Genomic DNA, 17,831 nt, shown 5'->3' with positions numbered 1-17,831 from the left:
GGGTGGTTCCCAAAACAGCAGAACCTTGTAATTTATGGTCGTACGGGTAATGTTTGAGCGTATATGTTTACTCGTAGCCCCAAGAGTTTTCAACGTGTCTAGGAGCGCTTCACTTCCATCGTTGGCTGTGAGTGTGCAGCGCTCTCGGCGTATCCCTGGCGTCCTTTAAAGCAACAATCATTAAATTGTCAATGATGTAGTCTACGATTGCCGTCGCTTGGCAAAACGCCGGCAAAACAACATCTTGCATACTTCACTGCAGCATATTAAGCGCTCTATCACGCCACAGAGAATTTTTGTTGCTCTGCCTGTTCAAGCGCATCAGTTACGATGTAAAACCAGGACATTGCAATTACGGCTTGGGAAACACGGCAACACAAACGACGCAAGAAAATTAAAAGTAGAAGTGAACGGGAAATTGAGAAAGACAGAAAGGAACTGAAAAATAAATACAATGATAGAAAGAGAGAGGCGAATGCTGGAAGGTATAAAGCATAGCAAAGAAAAGCTTCACACTCTTTAGATGCTTGTCATTACTGGCGTCAATCTGGCCTAATATACTCCCGAATAGGTCCTTTATTATTGTAATAAAGCGCTATCAGAAAAACACTATCTAATGCAACTCCACACCAAAAAAAGATTGGCATGTGTGAAACATGTCCTATGCGTGTCATACATGTTTTTTGATTGTAAAAATGAAACCTTTGATTGATCACGTAAACGCGCAACCAATACCGCTGAATTCCTGCATGAGTTACATTTCACAAGATTGCGAAGCTGCGAAAACGGTAGCATCGCGTTGTAAATAGCATTATGCAAGCTAATCATTTATGGTGACGCATCAACTACGACAAAAATAGTAATATTCGCCCGCTGGCTGGAATTTTAACGATCAGTATTTGAAAACCCAGGAAGATATATGAGCGCAGTGCTACAACATCAGCGTACACCTCACTGCGAAGATTAACTGTAGCTATGAATTCAATGCTTAAACACTTCATATTCCTGACAATTATCTTGCTCCTTGAACAACAAGCATATGTATCAAAACAAGTAGAAGCGCGGTGTGATTTCATGAGTATTATCTTATTTTACCCGTTTTTGATACGCCAAACCTATAAAACGGTTAGGTATTGACCTGCAAGCTAATTCTGAGTCAAGCTGCAAAAATTATCAACCATTCACTCCGTTGTTGTCATTTGCCTGCTTAGAATAGGACTTTAAGATATAATAAATTTTTACTCTACATCTGGCATCGTCACAAGTTGGCTGAAATGTGTATTTGGTCAGCCTTGAAGACCTAACAATCGTCATGGTGCGAAATATTCTGAAACAATAGCAAAACCACGATTGTATTTGATTTTTTTGTATTTTACTCGCTGTCACTTTATTGCCTTTAAAGCAAGCGTGTGATTTATTAGGCTGAAAAAATTTGTCGCGCTCATTCGAAACAAACTGAAAATGTAAGTACAAAATGTTGTCTGCCAATTTTCACGAAATAAAAATGTGGGTACTGACATTAAATAGTACTTCTAATATCGTAAAAATATTTCGAGAATTCTACGTGATGGTAAAGTAAAACATTGGTGAGAGAGTTCACATGTGTGATTATGTTTCGTTGCCATGTGTTTATTTTATTTTATTATTTCTCTTTCGTAACTTCGCACTAATACGTGTCCTTTTGCTGAAAAACAAAATTTCATTCATTGGGAACACTTTGAAAGCAGCAGCAGTGCTTTTTGTCAGTGCTTTTCGGGATAAGGAGTGCATTTTTTTGCCGCACACTGTTCAAGCTAAATTGTTTTGAGAAGCTTAAAGGTAGTACTGCTTTTTATTTTATTCTATGAATTCAAGTGTTTTAGACTACATTGATAATAGCGGTAAATAGTTGCACGACTCATTCTTTCTAACGCTGTGTAGGCGAAAGTGGGTACGACAACTTGTGGGACGTGTGTAAAACTGAGCTCATAATGAATTCACACAACACTTGAAAAAGTACTCAAAGTGTTGTTTGTGAAGTGAATGTATAAATGCGTACGGATTTTTCTCCTCTTTGGTTTGCACAATAACTCGTAAACGTATTCATATGCTGTACAGGGCTTTCGTGCCCATGCATGCCCTTCTGACAAAGCGTGAAAAAGTAACTCAATAAGTCTTAAATGTACGCTGTGTTAGGAAAATAACAAGCCACAGAAATGCAGCCACTATCAAAATCTTACAAGAATTCACTAATGGTCTTGTTCATAACTTAAAAGCCTTGAACTTCTTTAAATACTTTTCAGTATAACAAAAACGAGGGTCCATGTTCATTTCGAAGCCGTGCGTATTCATCTGTCCTATAACTTGTGCTTCGTTTTATTCTGTGTTTCGTTTCATAGAGATAAATAAACCGTTTCTTAGTAATACGAATGCGTCACAAAAATTATTCTTCGTCACACTTTTGCTACATCGTTGGAAGTGTCTGTTTTACGACTCAGATTAAGTTTGAATGCTTCGTAAAGGACAGTTTGAAGACGCAGGTCAAAAATGTAATTTAGCCCACTGTGTTGTTGTATCTAATAAAACTATTCATAGCTCAATAGTTGCATGAATTCAAATTTCATACAAATTTTTGCAAAGATTGCATATCAGTTTTGTGACCACTTTTTCCTTAAATAATAACAAAACACCAATAAAGTCGACAGAATAACGTTCACTCTGCCTTTAGATAAAAAAATAAACAAAGAAGCCTGCTTACTATATAATTGGTGGAACAATATTCGTATTGTTTGACCAAATAAATGTGTAAAACAGACTTCATTGATAGAGTCAGATATCACATGCGAAAATTTCCATAAACGTGGCTCATTAAATAAATATATAAAGTTACACGTTTACCGCCGCACTTGACCTGCCACAGGGGACCATTCATGTATGATATAGAAATTATTTTTGCTTTAGCTATGTCCATTTCAAGCAAGAATTTTATCAAAGCATGAATGTCTCAAGTGTAACAGGCAAAATAGAACTGGCAGAGCTTTTGAAGTTGATTAATAAGTGTAAAGTATCCGATGTAAGAAGGTATAACATGGAGAGAATTGAACACGCTTTGAAAAAACGGAGGAAGCGTCGAAGCAGTGATGAGGAAACTTGGGGTAGGCAAAAATTGGATGCATGCACTAAGGAACAAAGAAGGCAAAATAGCTACCAATATGGATAGGATAGTTATATTAGCAGAAAAGTTTTACAGAGATCTGTATAGTAGCCGGGACAACCACGACCTTAATGCTATAAGAACTAGCAGTAACCCAGACGATACCCCACCAGTAATGATGGAACAAGTCAGAAAAGCCTTGGAGAGCTTGCAAAGAGGTATAGCAGCTGGTGAGGACCAGGTAACATCAGATCTGCTGAAAGATGGAGGACAGATTGTGTTAGAAAAACTAGCCACGCTGTTTACGAGGTGTCGCCTGACGGGAAGAGCACCAGAGTCTTGGAAGAATGCCAACATAATCTTAGTACATAAGAAAGGAGATGACAAGGACTTGAAGAATTGCAGGCCGATCAGCTTGCTCTCCGTAGTATAAAAGCTGTTTACAAAGGTAATTGCTACCAGGTAATTGTTGAGCCGAACCACGAGATTGAAGTAACTATAAAATAAGTATAGGGTTGATTGAGCACATTTGGCAAGCACTCTCAAATAATGACAGTTAGATTGCCACTATCCCTCAAGAGGAAGGTATATAACAGCTGTACCTTGGCGGTACTTACCTACGGAGCAGAAACCTGGAGACTTACAAAGATGCTTCAGCTTAAACTGAGGACGGTGCAGCGAGCAATGCAAAGAAAAATGGTAGGTGTAACCTTAAAATGCAAGAGGAGAGCAGATTGGGTTAGGGAACGAAAGGGGGTTAAGGACACCATAGTTGAAATTAAAGAGAGGAAATGGACATGAGCCGGGCATGTAGCGCGTAGACAGGATAGCCGCTGGTCATTAAGGGTAACTAACTGTATTCCTAGAGAAGGCAAGCGGGTTAGAGGGAGACAGAAGGTTAGGTGGGCCGATGAGAATAAGAAGTTTGCGGGTATAAATTGGCAGCAGCAAGCACAGGATTGAGTTAACTGGCGGAACATGGGAGAGACCATTGTCCGGCAGTGGACGTAGTTCGACTGCTGCTGCTGCTGCTGCTGCTGCTGATGATGATGATGATGATGATGATGATAACTTCATAAATGGATAGATAGATTTGTGGGGTTTAACGTCCCAAAACCACCATATGATTATGAGAGACGCCGTAGTGGAGGGCTCCGGAAATTTTGACCACCTGGGGTTCTTTAACGTGCACCCAAATCTGAGCACACGGGCCTACAACATTTCCGCCTCCATCGGAAATGCGGCCGCCGCTGCCGGGATTTGAACCCGCGACCTGCATGATGATAACTTCAAGCAAGTAAAAAAGATTCTCTTCAAGTGGCTCGAGAAAAATGCCACGTCTGATGACGATAGAATTATGAATTGGTCTTCTGTAATGTACCTTTATGAAGCAGTACACTCCGAGATTATTCTATATGAGGACCGATTCATTCCACTGTAGATTCCTTTTATTAAATTAAATCTATTTCAATAAATGATTAAAGCCCAATATCAATGTATCTTTTTTTCGTTCGCCCAATGGTAGGCAAAATTAGAAAATACCGATTATGTACACAGTTGTGTACACGTATCAAAAGTTTGGCTTAACGAAAACCTCGGTAGACAGTATTATCCTTTTAGCTTTTAGAAATTCATGCCTCATTGGAACGTCTACACCACATAATGACAGTACTCTTTTTTTTCAGCGTTTGATTTTCATTACCGACCATTGTTACCGGTAGCCTTAATAAAAGGTGCCTGTACACTCACAATATTTTTATTAACACGATTTTCTCTCTTTCTTACATTTAGTTTACTTGGTAGTGTGTGACTGCAACCCACAATTACCATTTGGACGCCGCTTGATTAACCGTTGGAAGTTCAACCATCAATAGAGAAGATGTCTACAAGGTGAATATAGAGACAACTGCAACTCACATGGATCGCATGTAGCATGCATATTTGCTTGCGAACCATAAAAGAGCCAGGTATCTTACTGACGTTCATAGAATCAGGGGCTCCAATTATGTGCTTAGGTGAAAAAATACAGTGTTCTCTAAATCTTCTTTGGTGTTGTGTAAATTATGTGGAGTGAGTACCATGCATGAAAGGATTGCAGGAGATGGATCGGAAGGTCATAATGCTTAAAAAGAAAATTTATTGTGCCGCCACGCTAGGCATGCACGCTAACACATGCAGTGCTCTCCTAAAATGTATTTTGATCCGTTACTAAATATACTGGCCCCCGCCTAGCACACGCCAAAGCTTCACACGTTCATACCGTCGTTGATGAAAAGAGCATAAATCTTGATTAAATAAGCGCATACTTACATCGCCGGTTTTCGCAGGTTGTGTATTGATACAGAGTAATGGCTGATGTGAATTTTAGTTAGCGTTAGACTAGTACAAAGACGAATCGACTTTAAAATGATAGCAAGCGTTTAGCTTTTGAGCATTTGGTGTGTTTACTGAAGAACTTGCTAGGCGAAATGATCAGTGGTCAGTGTTGAGGAAGCACGAGCACCAGCATCAAGCGTACTCATTTTCACCATTGTGTCGACTGGAGGAATTTGACCGAGACCATCGCCACCCACGTCTTCGGGCCAAGACAAATCTAGGAAGCAGTGCTAATAATAGGAACAATTTATTTACAGTATATGCATGTTTAAGAAATCGTGAAACTGAATGAATAAATAAAGCAGCCTAGGGCGTCTCGGTGGTCGCATTTCATGCCCTGGTCTTCCTAAGATTCTCTTCAGGAAAACACAACTGAAGCCAGGACTGTCCATTGAGATTGTTGCCTTAATCTCCACCCGCAGAATGGAACAGTCGAACACCGCCTTCTTCCGAACCTAGAGAAGAAGGAATTGGCACACCCTGTCCTTCGCACGGCGAGGGAGACACGCACAATACACAGGGCGACAACACAGCACAACTAGCACATTGCGGTGACATTGCGATGATACTTTCGCAAGACTGTGTTGTCGAAAGGACAAACGGTGTCCGATAATAGGTACGTAAATGACATAGAAAAAGCAGTGTGACCTTTCGATGTAGTAGTGCCAATCATTGCGCCATGTAAACTTACAAAGCAGTCCGCTCAAATAGCGCATGCGATGCTCGACGTACACTGTGTGTAAGGTTGCTTGCTTTGCGCCTGCTTTGAAGTAATATTAGTAGTTTATCACGGAGCACTGAAATAGCATTCGGCCCAGTGACAGATATTTTGAGCGAGAACATCACAGTTACGTATAAGGAAGTGGGTGTTCCTATATATTACAAAAAATGTTTCACTACGAGTTTTTTGTGTTCAACGGCTAGCGTGAACCCATACAATTCTCGTATCGCAGTCTTTAATTTTTGAAGGTGACGGTGAATTCTGAGATCAAAGTCTTAGGCAACTTCCACATGAAAGGCCAGTGCAAAGAGATCATTAGTGGTGTTAGGGGAAATACAAACATTTCGCAGCGGTCGTGTTTTAACGAAGTCGACTCGTTGTCGTCTGCAGCCAGTTCTCATGCTTACGGTTGGTCGTTGTCAAAGCCTCATATCTAAAAAAGAAGAATGCCTTTGAATGACCTGGTGTTGATTGACGTTGTGGTATTTCTGTGGTTGACATGCTGTCTCGTCATTAATGCAACATGCGTGGATTGTTACGGTTTTTGCAACAACCACTGTGTTGTAAATGCTCTGGAACTGTGCAAGTGACAGTCTGATACAATATTTACTCGAATATTACACGTGGTTTGTTTTTTTCTTTCAGCTTTTCGCTACTAAAGTCGACCTTCGCATACCGAAAACCAAAATTATGTTTTTTTTTCTTCCTAGACGTGATGAAATGTCACTCATCCCTTTATAATTGCTGTCGTCTTACAAGCGAATAAATACAGTGCCTGTAATATACGGCGCGATGCTTACGCAACCTTAGTTTTGTTGGGCTCTCTTGAAAATTTTTAAGGCAACCTTTGATAAAAATACGGGATATTTTCCGGAGCATCAACCCCTGTACATTGATGAAAACCGATGCCGAAAGGAATCGACTACGCATGTTCTGAATTGTTTTTCCTTTTGTAAAAAAACTTTTGCGGTTGTGGCATTCGTGAATGGAAGAAGAAGCTGGTCTCGAAGGTTCTTTTTCTTCGTACGAGCATCACCCACAGTGACACAGCTCACTTGAGTGTTCGTCCACCCGAATTTTTCCGGCTAAGCTCAATATGGTGGCACTCCATGACAGCGGAAAATCCAGCACTGGTTCCAAATACACTAGTTCTCATTGCTTCAAATAGATCTGCGGCTGGGCCCTCTCGCAGCTGCGCTCTCTCCGTTGGCGCACGCTAGCTGCACGCCACCGCTCAGCCGGCGACCGCACATCGCCACCGGCACACTCGGCACACTCGGTGTTCGGCGCGTTTCTTTTTGTTCGTCTGGAGCACACAGAATGAACACTCTTCGTTACCACTAAGCGGCGTGAACACCGCAGAAGCTAAGGCAGCTGCTCGGCGGGCTCGCAAATCAGCAGCTGTTCGGGCCCACCGCCAAGACCATGCGGTGAGAGAAAGAGACACGTAAGCGAAGAGGGCTTGCGTCAAGTAAATGCGTCACGTCTATGATGATACAGGAATGTGAAGCACGATTCGCTGGTTACCCGATCATTCACGCGCAAGCTCCTGTAACATGATCACTTCATAAATGCACCAGTGAATGTTATTTACTTTATTCCCAATATTACCAATTTCCAGTTCATAAAAAGATTATTCCTCGTCACAACTAATGACGCCCACGCCTAAACCAACGACAGAGATAAAGTGAAACAAACTCTTCAACGCTTTTGCGTTAGCAGTAACTACCAATCTCACACCTTTGATATAGGCTACTTTATTGTGATACATACTCAATTGAATAAGAATCGGTGGCATCAACCACGTCGTCGGGGGGCATTTTGGCACAATTCTTGGCATAGTTGAAGTGTTGCAAACCTGTTGCAATTATGCACCTGTCCACCTGGTGCACATATTCCAGTTGCACTGTCATAGTGAAATCTGCACGGATCGATGCAACCAAGGCCTAAACTTGATGGGCACAAACAAGCTACAATAGAAAGAAAAAATTTTAGGAATGTATACTCATGCCGAAAATAACAATATTTTTATACTATTCATGAACGAAGCCACCTTCCTAAACATTCATAGTATGTCAAAGTGTGCGCTCGTTACCAAGCCATCCTGTGGTCAATGGGCAAATTTTAAATTTAAAGAACTGACTGATTTTTCTGTCTAGGTTTCGGTATAGCAAGCAAGTGCAACGTGCCTTCACAGAGGAAGTTGACCGTTGGTGGCGCGTGGTTTTGCAACAAGGTGAAAAGAATGACTGGAGCAGCAAATAATTGTATTTGTAATGTCATGAGAAAAACGACAAGCTGCTCAAGTGCCAAAAAAGGCGCATAAAACGAACGCACAGTTATTATTCAAACGACAAGTGCGAACTGTAGCTATACTTACTTCGTCGTTTACTTCCACCGCGCTCTTTTCATGAAGACGGGCGTGGCAGCGAACGAAGTGACCTTCATGCTCTCTGAAAGCGCTGTAACTTGAAAGAAAACTTGCAAACGTCCACCAGATAACTGCGTGTGCACAGGCAACGCGCTGTGGAGGCGCGTGTGTCTCGCAATGCATAGAACGGCGACCTTCAGAACACACCAAACGTGCCGTCTCGCTACTGCAGTGATGACAAAAACGTACGGAAGCTGCTGTGCTCCAGGGACCTGGAATGGACAGCTCATACAGAATACTATCGTCTTTCGACGACAGCTGCAATGAAACCCGCAGATACTCAGCTGATTTGTTAGATTGAGAGTTTTTCGCCATACTTTTGTTTTGTTTTGCTTTGGAGCTGTGATGCGTCGAGAGATCTTCACGCATTTATTGCGATAGTTCATTAATTGTGAAAAGTGGGGGTCTTTCAATGTTTTTTTTACATCTGCTTGTTTTCTCAACGCAGATGCACTCCTCGATGCGTCACCAGAATCTACAAGCAATCAGCCACAACCGGGAGGCGAGAAAGCGGTAATAACAGGCGATCAGCGGAAACTTTTTGACACAGCCTCGTAAAATTACAGGCCAATTGCAGTGATTTGATCAACATTGGCGGCTGGCTTGCGATAATGGCTTGCGCCGCTTTCACGTTGACTCCAAATCCGAACTTGTAGAGTTGATGTTGCAACGTTCACGGCCCTAGGCGTACCATAAGTCGTTGGTTTTTCCGGTAATTTTCCCCGTTACGTGATTTTCCCCGGCGTTTTGAAGCTTGATGTGTAAAGCCGCACAATTGTTGCATCTCAAGCCTCCATCTTTGTCATCTGACCAGCTCGTTGAACTGTTTGAAGAAATCTTCTTACCAGAAAAAAAACCACTATACTACATTTCAAGCGAGCTTAGCGCTCGTGCACAGCACGTCGATAGTGGTCTGAGAAAAAGTCAGGCCACGCAAGAGATTTTTTTGCGCATTGGCATTAGTGTCCACCCCTGAGAATGTTTGATTTCTCGTGCAGTTTTGGGCGACGCTATCCTCGCTTCAGGCGATACCTATTTGTTCGTTCTTTCTCGTTATTCGAGAAACTTATAGGCTTCATTTGGCAAATTCAGCAGGTGCTCTGAATAGCAACACTACGTGCCGCCTTCACCTGCATATGTTCTCGCCAGCCAGCCTCTGTCTGGAGGCAGGTGTGCCTGAAACATTGTCACTGTGCTCTCCGTCGCCCCGAACTGCCATGGCAGGTCCAAACACGGAGTGGTTTTTTTTTTCGCCCCATCGGCGGAAACTACCTGTGGTGAAGGAGGCGTTTTGCACCCTGGGAAATCTGGTTGACTATTCTCGACCACTGTACAGCAATCAGAAAATTTTTTATAGAGACGATGCTCCTTAGGTCATTACCTCTTCACTTTGTAGTCACCTCTAGAATGTGACTTGATCAGTAAAGGGTGTCGTGTGTATGTCCTTGGTGTTATAACAAGATGGTGTTAGTGGTTTTTAAGCATGTCCACGGAATAAATGATGATGAGTGGAGGAAACCGTCCGTCCGTTGGTGCGTGCATTCGTGCTTGTGTTCGTACGTCCCTGAGTACGTTCGTATGTATGTCCGTGTATACTTCCGTTCGATCATGCGTCCATCCGTCCCTGCTTCCGTCCGTCTGTTCACCGTGCTTTTGTCTGTCTGCCCGTCCGTCTGTTCATGCGTCTGTCGAATGCGTTCGCACATCTGTTCCGGCGTCTGCCCATGCGTCCGTCCATCCGTCCACCTAGGCCTCTGTTCAACTGTCCGTCCGTACAGACGCACAGGCAGAAGGACATACTGACGGACAAACGGACGCTTCGCTTTTTTCATCTTCATTCACCCTGCCGTAAATATGTTGTGATTTTCAGATAAGCGCAAGTGAAATGGCCGCGGATGGGACGACGGGGGAATGACGGCGAAAGGGAAGATCACGTAGGTGTCCACTGTTCACTACATGATATACACTCTTTGATCTAGCGTTGTCATTCATCCCGCTGTGGGCAGGAAGCGCTGATACTGGAAACATGCAGTCGCACATGTCGGTGATCGCACCGGTGCTATTGGTGCAACCAGCTTCTCCGAAATGGTAGCAGAGGTGCCATTGGTTGGGGCCATACCCAACGTCAGTGTTTCTACCAGCTTAGCATTGAGCGACCAGTGGGTGGTGAGATGGTGGTGATGGTGGCGGGGGTGTTTTCTAGTGGTAGAACTGCTTTTTTTGCGGCATGTAGACGTTGTCGCAGGGGGCAACATGACGGTAGATTGCAGCCGCATAGCTAATTGTTCTCGGTAATGCTGGTTGAGCCACATTCCGTGACTGCTGATTTTTCTGGCACGCAGCCTGTACGCGCAAAATGTGAAAGCTCTTGCAGCTACTTCCTTATTATATTTCGGGTTTCACGCAGGTCCTCGGTATTGTACTCAATGGCAGCTGTGCTTTCTCAAGTGAACCAGCGATTGTACTTCAAACGACATTCGTGAATGTAGCCAGGACGCTGTCGTAAAAACGTCTCAGGTTTGAAGGGATGACACAGTGACCATAAAGGTACCCGACGTACACGTCACCACGGTTCTTGTCCATTTTTCAGTGGCCCCTGCTGGTGGTCATTGTATATTACGGCTAGGTCAACTGTCCCAGATGATGTCGATGTCATCCTCGTGACTCGGAGTGAGTACATGCCTTGACGCAGGTGTTCTCTACATAAAGTAACAAGTCCGCCAGATTTAACCGAGTGGAGCGGTGAATTCGCACAACCGCACATCGTCAAACGTAAAACAAGATTACTGTGCAATGCAGAGTTAAAAAAGGAACAGTTAAATTGCTTTCTGCCTATACTGGAATCAATGGGAAAAGTATCAAAGGTTGTTTTCGAGCTTCTCCTTATTTTTGCGTGTACGGGTGAATTGCAGATGGTCAGCTTTTAGAGGTTCCAGTACAAAGTAACAAAAAATGATTGCCGCGAATTGTGCACCGTTGTGAGTTGTTTTAGCAGTGGCAAGGTTATAGCTATGCCAACCCTTATCCGTTATGAGTGAGCGCTACATTTATTTTTCCGGTGTGGAATCCGCCACTGGAAATGACAGACACCACAATAAAAGCAAAATGGCGAGCGAGTCTGGGAGACACATGTAGGCCTCTGATTTCATGGCACCCCTCAGACGATTAACACTCTGATATTGCTACATGCATATAGCCAATTGTTTGGAAATGTGCGTGCGTGCCCGACGAGGAGCACGACGGGCTCTCAGCGCTCACGGTTAGAGCTCATGTGGTCCGCGCTGCAAGCATTGCATCAAATATATGGTGTCTATAACCTTGTTGAATGACGTCTCGTTTTTCACGTAACAACGTTGGTGGTCTTCACTTACGCACTGCTAGTCGTTTAGGACAATGGAAACGAGAAGCATGAAAGCAAACTTACCGATGAGTTTTTACTAGCAACCTATAACCTATACTTTGCAAAGTAAGTGCGCAGCGCAAGTGTTTTGTTGCAAAATTAGAGCCTGTTATTACAGTTTAAAAAGTGTTACGGGAACGACGTCTGTCCATAATGTCAAAAACTACTCACCATCAGGATAAACGCATTGATCTACGCGACTGTCACATCCTAGAAAGAAAAAAAGATTAGTGCTCGCTGAAGTAACAATATTTGACGTGCGTACATATATAATCATCTGGTCACTTTTATGATTTATTTTTGTGAAAGAACTAGAACGCATTTAATTGTACTACACTTTCATGTTTCATCCAGGATTTGCTATAGTGATGAAAAACACTGTATCATTCCTCCATGACTCTGTGAGAACTCATCCGGCAAATTATCAGAAACGGGCAACATTTTAAATCAAATTTGTGAATCGAGTAGAGCTGACATAACAGGCGGGTATGTAACAAAAAGAAAAAAAAGTGCACGGAGGGGGGAGGCTATGCTAGGCTAGTTACCTGGCGCACGTGTACACTAGTTTGACCATATGTGCTCTGCCATGTATAGCTTGCCCATAGGACGTACCATTTTAGGAAGTGGATTCTTGCAATTGTTCTTTGTGCAATACTTTTCACTTTAGGCTTCACTAAAGCCAGGCTTATATGGCGTAGTCAAACAAATGTATATAGGTAAAATACAATTTAATTCTGTAACCACATTACAGATTTTAAACATATATATTACGGAAAATGAGGCGTATGCGGCTGAATTTAGAGCGAAAATGGGCCAAACGTTTAGGTGACTGAGCCCAGAGTGTACAAACATCGCAAGTGATAAAAAGTACAGCCTTTCTGGAGGCCTCTTGTTCATTTTCCACCAGCTGCAAATATCTGTCAGCCCATTTTAACTTTACTTAGGGTAAAACTTTGACATAGACGCGACGCCAGTGTCACGTGGATTATTATAAGGCAAGCAGTTTTCAGGTGGAGAGTGTGGATTATTTTGTCTACTTCAGTGTTATTCATTCCTTTTTATTTATCTGAAATACCCTAGAGGTACATAGAATACATTTCAAGGTATTAAGACAAGAACACTATAAATGATTATGTAAAAACGAAAAGCAAGCAAAAAAACGCATATCGATCATTCCAGCCTCTTATTTTACAAGTGACTCCCTGCTCAATTTAAATACATATTATACCGCACTGCATTATCACCTTCACAAGTCAGTATATTTCCAAGGAAACGCTCCTTCCCACCGTGGTGGTCTAGGGGCTAAAACATTCAGCTGCTGACTCGCAGGTTGCGGGATCAAACCCGGGCTGCGGCGGCTACATTTTCGATGGAGGTGAAAATGCTGTAGGCCCGTGTGCTCAGATTTAGGCGCACGTTAAGGAACCCCAGGCACTCCAAATTTCTGGAGTATTCCACTACGAAGTCTCTCATACTCTTATGGTGGTTTTGGGACGTTAAACTTTATTCCACTATGGAGTCTCTCATACTCTTATGGTGGTTTTTGGACGTTAAACTCTACGTTTAACTCCTGTTCTCCGCACGCATCCAGAAAGGTACATACCAGTATTCAGTGCGTTGCAATTCTCACACTTTGGAAAGTTCAAAAATACATGCAATTGGACAAGAACAAGAGACAAGGCAGGAAGGTTAACCAGGCACCGGCAATTGGATTCCTAAAGAAGAAAGCTGAGGCATAAATATCACACTTTAGCATACTCATCGAATAGATATTTCACAGTCTTGATAACGTGTTTACACAAGAAGGTTTAGGTCAATTTTGCGGATTCTTCCCCAAATGAATTTCACGCGCCACATCGCGTTTTATCGAACATCTCTAACAATATTGGCGGACTGAAGCTTTGTTATGAATACAGTGAATAAGTCGACCTATAGGAGTACATCTAAAGTTCAGCAGTTGCTACTGTTGCATAAATACTATTGCTGTCAACGGAAACTGATGCCTCATGGTACTGATAAAAAAGATTTTCGGTTGTAATCACTGTAGAATACCGATACCCAATTCTTAAGCCACCAATTCTAGGGCTAATGTAATGCCTACAACAATGACAGAGTTCTGGGACATAATTGTACAGCACCATTACTTTTTTCAAGAAGATCATTAGGCTTTTGTTTACCTTCGTCGTCATGCCTAGCCTCAACATTTCTCGCAGCATACGTTTTTAGCACATACAGTGTCAATAACGGCAGTACCATGATTCCGAGTACCTGAGTGGGACCCATTTCTGCGTCTACTATCTCGCTTAGAGATCAGTGCAAAAGTAGTGAGTAGTAACCTAGTAGCATTTATAATATACGCAGTGTGCGAATCCTTCTGAGTTTATTTAAACCGACTAACACGACACTTCTTTTCTTCCATCGTCATATATCAGCACAAAACGCATTTGACATGTAAATAATGGTAACTAGTACTTGCTTAAAGAAGAAAACCTTCATTATATATATGCTAACTCCTTAAAAGCTAAGCAGTGGTGCTAACGTTTTATCATACACACCATTGTTTAACCATAATTTCAAAAAGGTAAAAGATCATTACTTGCAAATGAAAGCTGTAACATCCACTCGAACATTTTTTTGCTATATGCATTGGTATTTTACCCATCAGTTGAAAGAATAGAATGAGTATTAACGGCAAAATATTGAGCCGTAACATCCACTAGAACAATTTGAATGCGAAGCATTTCTTAGCGAAGTTCGGCAATCTTGAGCGTTTCTATCTATCTATCTATCTATCTATCTATCTATCTATCTATCTATCTATCTATCTATCTATCTATCTATCTATCCATCCATCTATCTATCTATCTATCTATCTATCTATCTATCTATCTATCTATCTATCTATCTATCTATCTATCTATCTATCTAGCCGCCTACGACTTTTAGCTCTCCTGGCCGTTTCGATATTAGCATCAATATCCAACCTGAGATGGCATAACGTGACTGCATGAGCAACATATATGACTAGTCATGACATGTATATGTTGATATGTACGTCATGAATGTCATGATTGGTCACCGCACGTTGGTCACCGCACGAACTACGGTGACCAACAATTAGCGTCCCAAATTTCAAACATTCTAAACAAACATCCAACTATATTACATTTGTTGGAAGACGGAATTTCAGCTAGATCATTTAAAAAAATAACGAAAGAGTTCCTAGTGGATGAAAGCGATGCTTTTCTTGATTGTTGAAATTTGTAGTTAATGATATTTTTGTATTCGATGCACCTTGTTCGTTATTGTTCCTTGCCTGTTGTTTACTATACTCTAATTTGTCTTGTAGAGCAACACGATTTCCTAGTCAAGATGTTTCTTGTTAATTTGTTTGATAGAGGGCATGCATTTGTTTGTGTTTGCCACCACTCGAATGAGGACTGTTTGCATTTCTGTTCTTTTGTTCACACTTCTGGCGGTTCCTGTTTGATTATGGTGCCCGTGTGAGATAACACGTGATGTTATAATTTTCTGAGTGCTGTGCTTGCGGTGTGTTTCTGCTTTGCTGCCAGGGTGGCACGACCTAGTCAGGCTTTTACTCAGCCTTTAGTCGTGTCCCCCAAGGCAATCTTGTTTAATTTTGCCTTGACTAAAAGCAAACCAAACCAAACAAAACCAATTAGCATTTCATTGTCCTGCAGCACTTCCGTGGTTTCGTTGACATGGCATGTTGCAAAACTGGTATGGTATGACATGATTGCATGGCGAACGCAAACGACAGACCCTAACATGATAATTATGACATGCGTGTTTTGTTTCAACATTACTACAAACACTTTCATGATGCGCTCGCTGTCGTTTTGCTAGATTTACATATAACAATTTGGTATTACAATACATGAACGGCAGACGAAAGTATGTGACTGGTGCAGACATGATACTCATTAGATGCGTGTCTTGTAACAACATGAGTGCATTCTACGCTCATGATGTGCTGGTGGCCGTTTTGTTAGCTTCACTTGAACCGTATTTGGCATTGCGAGATGTGAATAGATTATGATACTAGGTATGATACTGGTGCAAACATGATAAACATGAAATGCGTGTAATGTAAAATGTGACTACATGCTTCACTCATGACGCGCCCACGGCCGTTTTGCTAGCTTCACATGTACCAAACTCGACATAACGCAACACGAACAGACGACATCGGTAAATGAGACATCCAAACATGATAATCACGACATGCGTGTCAGGTAACAACATGACTACATGTCACAGTCATGACGCGCTCGCGGCAATTTCACTAGCTTCACATATGTTAAATTTCGTATTACGTGACGTCAAGGGATGACGAAGGTATGTGACTGGTGCAAACATGACAATTCTGAGTTGCGTGTCTTGTGAGAACGTCACTACATGCCACAGTCAAGGCGCCAATATATTTCGACGTGACGCGGTGCGCGTGCTCGCCGGCGTTCATTTCTTCGCGTCACACCGGTGTTGCCACGCCAGGCACTGGTCCTGCCATATACTCGAAGGTGCGTGCCGCACTGCGTTGAGTTGACTTATATGCGTTTCAGCGCGTCCAGTGTCCCTCCATCACGTGAAGAGAGAGACGCGGTGTTATCTGGGTAACGCAACGCCGTGAATTTTAAGCCGTTTGCCGTCGGGCCGCGCCGACGGACTCTGGTCTCGCCGGTTGCACCTCGTGTCAGATTACACAGTGCTCGTGTTTTGCTAACGTAGTGTCGCTGTGCCCAGCGTGCGCTTGCGTCAACGCTGCATTGAAGTATATAATTTGGCCCTTCATGATGCACTTGCTAGCTCCACATATACAGAATTTGGTGTTACGTGACGTCAATGGATGACAAAATATATGACCTGTGCAAACATGATAATGCTGACACACGTGGCATGTAAGAAAAAGACAACATATCACGTTATTAGCATGCTCGCGGCCATTTCGCTAGCTCCACATATACGAAAATTGGTATCTCGTGACGCGAATAGATGACGACAGTAAACTACTCAATCAAACATGGTAATCATCGTACGAAAGTCACGTACGGCATCAATTACCTCCACCTTGTAACGTTGTGTTGATTTTAAAGTGACATATCAACCTTTGCTGTTCGTTCTTTGCACATAATCGATTACGACTGTACGTGGCATCGGCCACTTTTATTTCTGTATGTATCCACTAAACACATTGCAATTCATCTTTTTTATGCAAATGTCATCTATCTCTTGTCCCTTTTTACCTCTTATACTAAAGTTGTTTCTCCTGTATCCATTTTCTAAATCGTCAGTCTTCCCGTTGCGCAAATCTATATTCCTGCATTTTTTAATCAGGCTGCGCTCAACGTTGGTTAGTTTGTTTTTCCAAACTTTCTTCGACAGTGATAATCTGGTATTCATAAAAACCAAGCTGGCTTCAGATAATGAAAGCTTTTTTTTTTCTTGAATCTCTGAAGGTATACTCAAGATTCCCTTCTGTGTGTCAAGAAGTTCCCTAATCAGTACCGCTTGGGTAGACACGGGATTTGTTTGAATGTCTACTGATTAATTATTTTGTTGCCGGTAATGACAATAAAATCCCTGCCAAAGAAAAACTGTGCCCAATACATTTTACAATTGAATGTGGACACGGAAGCACGAAAAAATAATGGTAATCACTGCAATTGACATACTTCTTTTTCATACCTTGCATGTATGTACAAAGGTGCGCAAACCAACGTTTGCGTGACCGTGCCACCGTGTGAAAAGG

General features: G+C 42.3%; 1 long non-coding RNA gene and 1 pseudogene across 1 annotated transcript; one reads left to right on the top strand and one right to left on the bottom strand.

The window, feature by feature from the left end:
- The first annotated feature begins 975 nt into the window (after nt 1–975).
- On the top strand, nt 976–5,091 carry LOC142766018 (R.appendiculatus Kunitz/BPTI-like protein; annotated as a pseudogene).
- Nucleotides 5,092–7,991: 2,900 nt separating this feature from the next.
- Nucleotides 7,992–14,391, bottom strand: LOC119168110 (uncharacterized). Its single transcript, XR_012883959.1, has 3 exons — nt 14,239–14,391; nt 12,233–12,271; nt 7,992–8,200 (listed from the first exon to the last, which is right to left on the bottom strand). It is a non-coding gene; the product is annotated as an uncharacterized LOC119168110 (long non-coding RNA).
- Nucleotides 14,392–17,831: the final 3,440 nt, after the last annotated feature.

This window comes from Rhipicephalus microplus, chromosome 6 (genome assembly GCF_043290135.1).
Source record: "Rhipicephalus microplus isolate Deutch F79 chromosome 6, USDA_Rmic, whole genome shotgun sequence".
Classification (NCBI taxonomy): Eukaryota; Metazoa; Arthropoda; class Arachnida; order Ixodida; family Ixodidae; genus Rhipicephalus; species Rhipicephalus microplus.
This window is presented reverse-complemented; position numbering and strand designations above follow the sequence as displayed.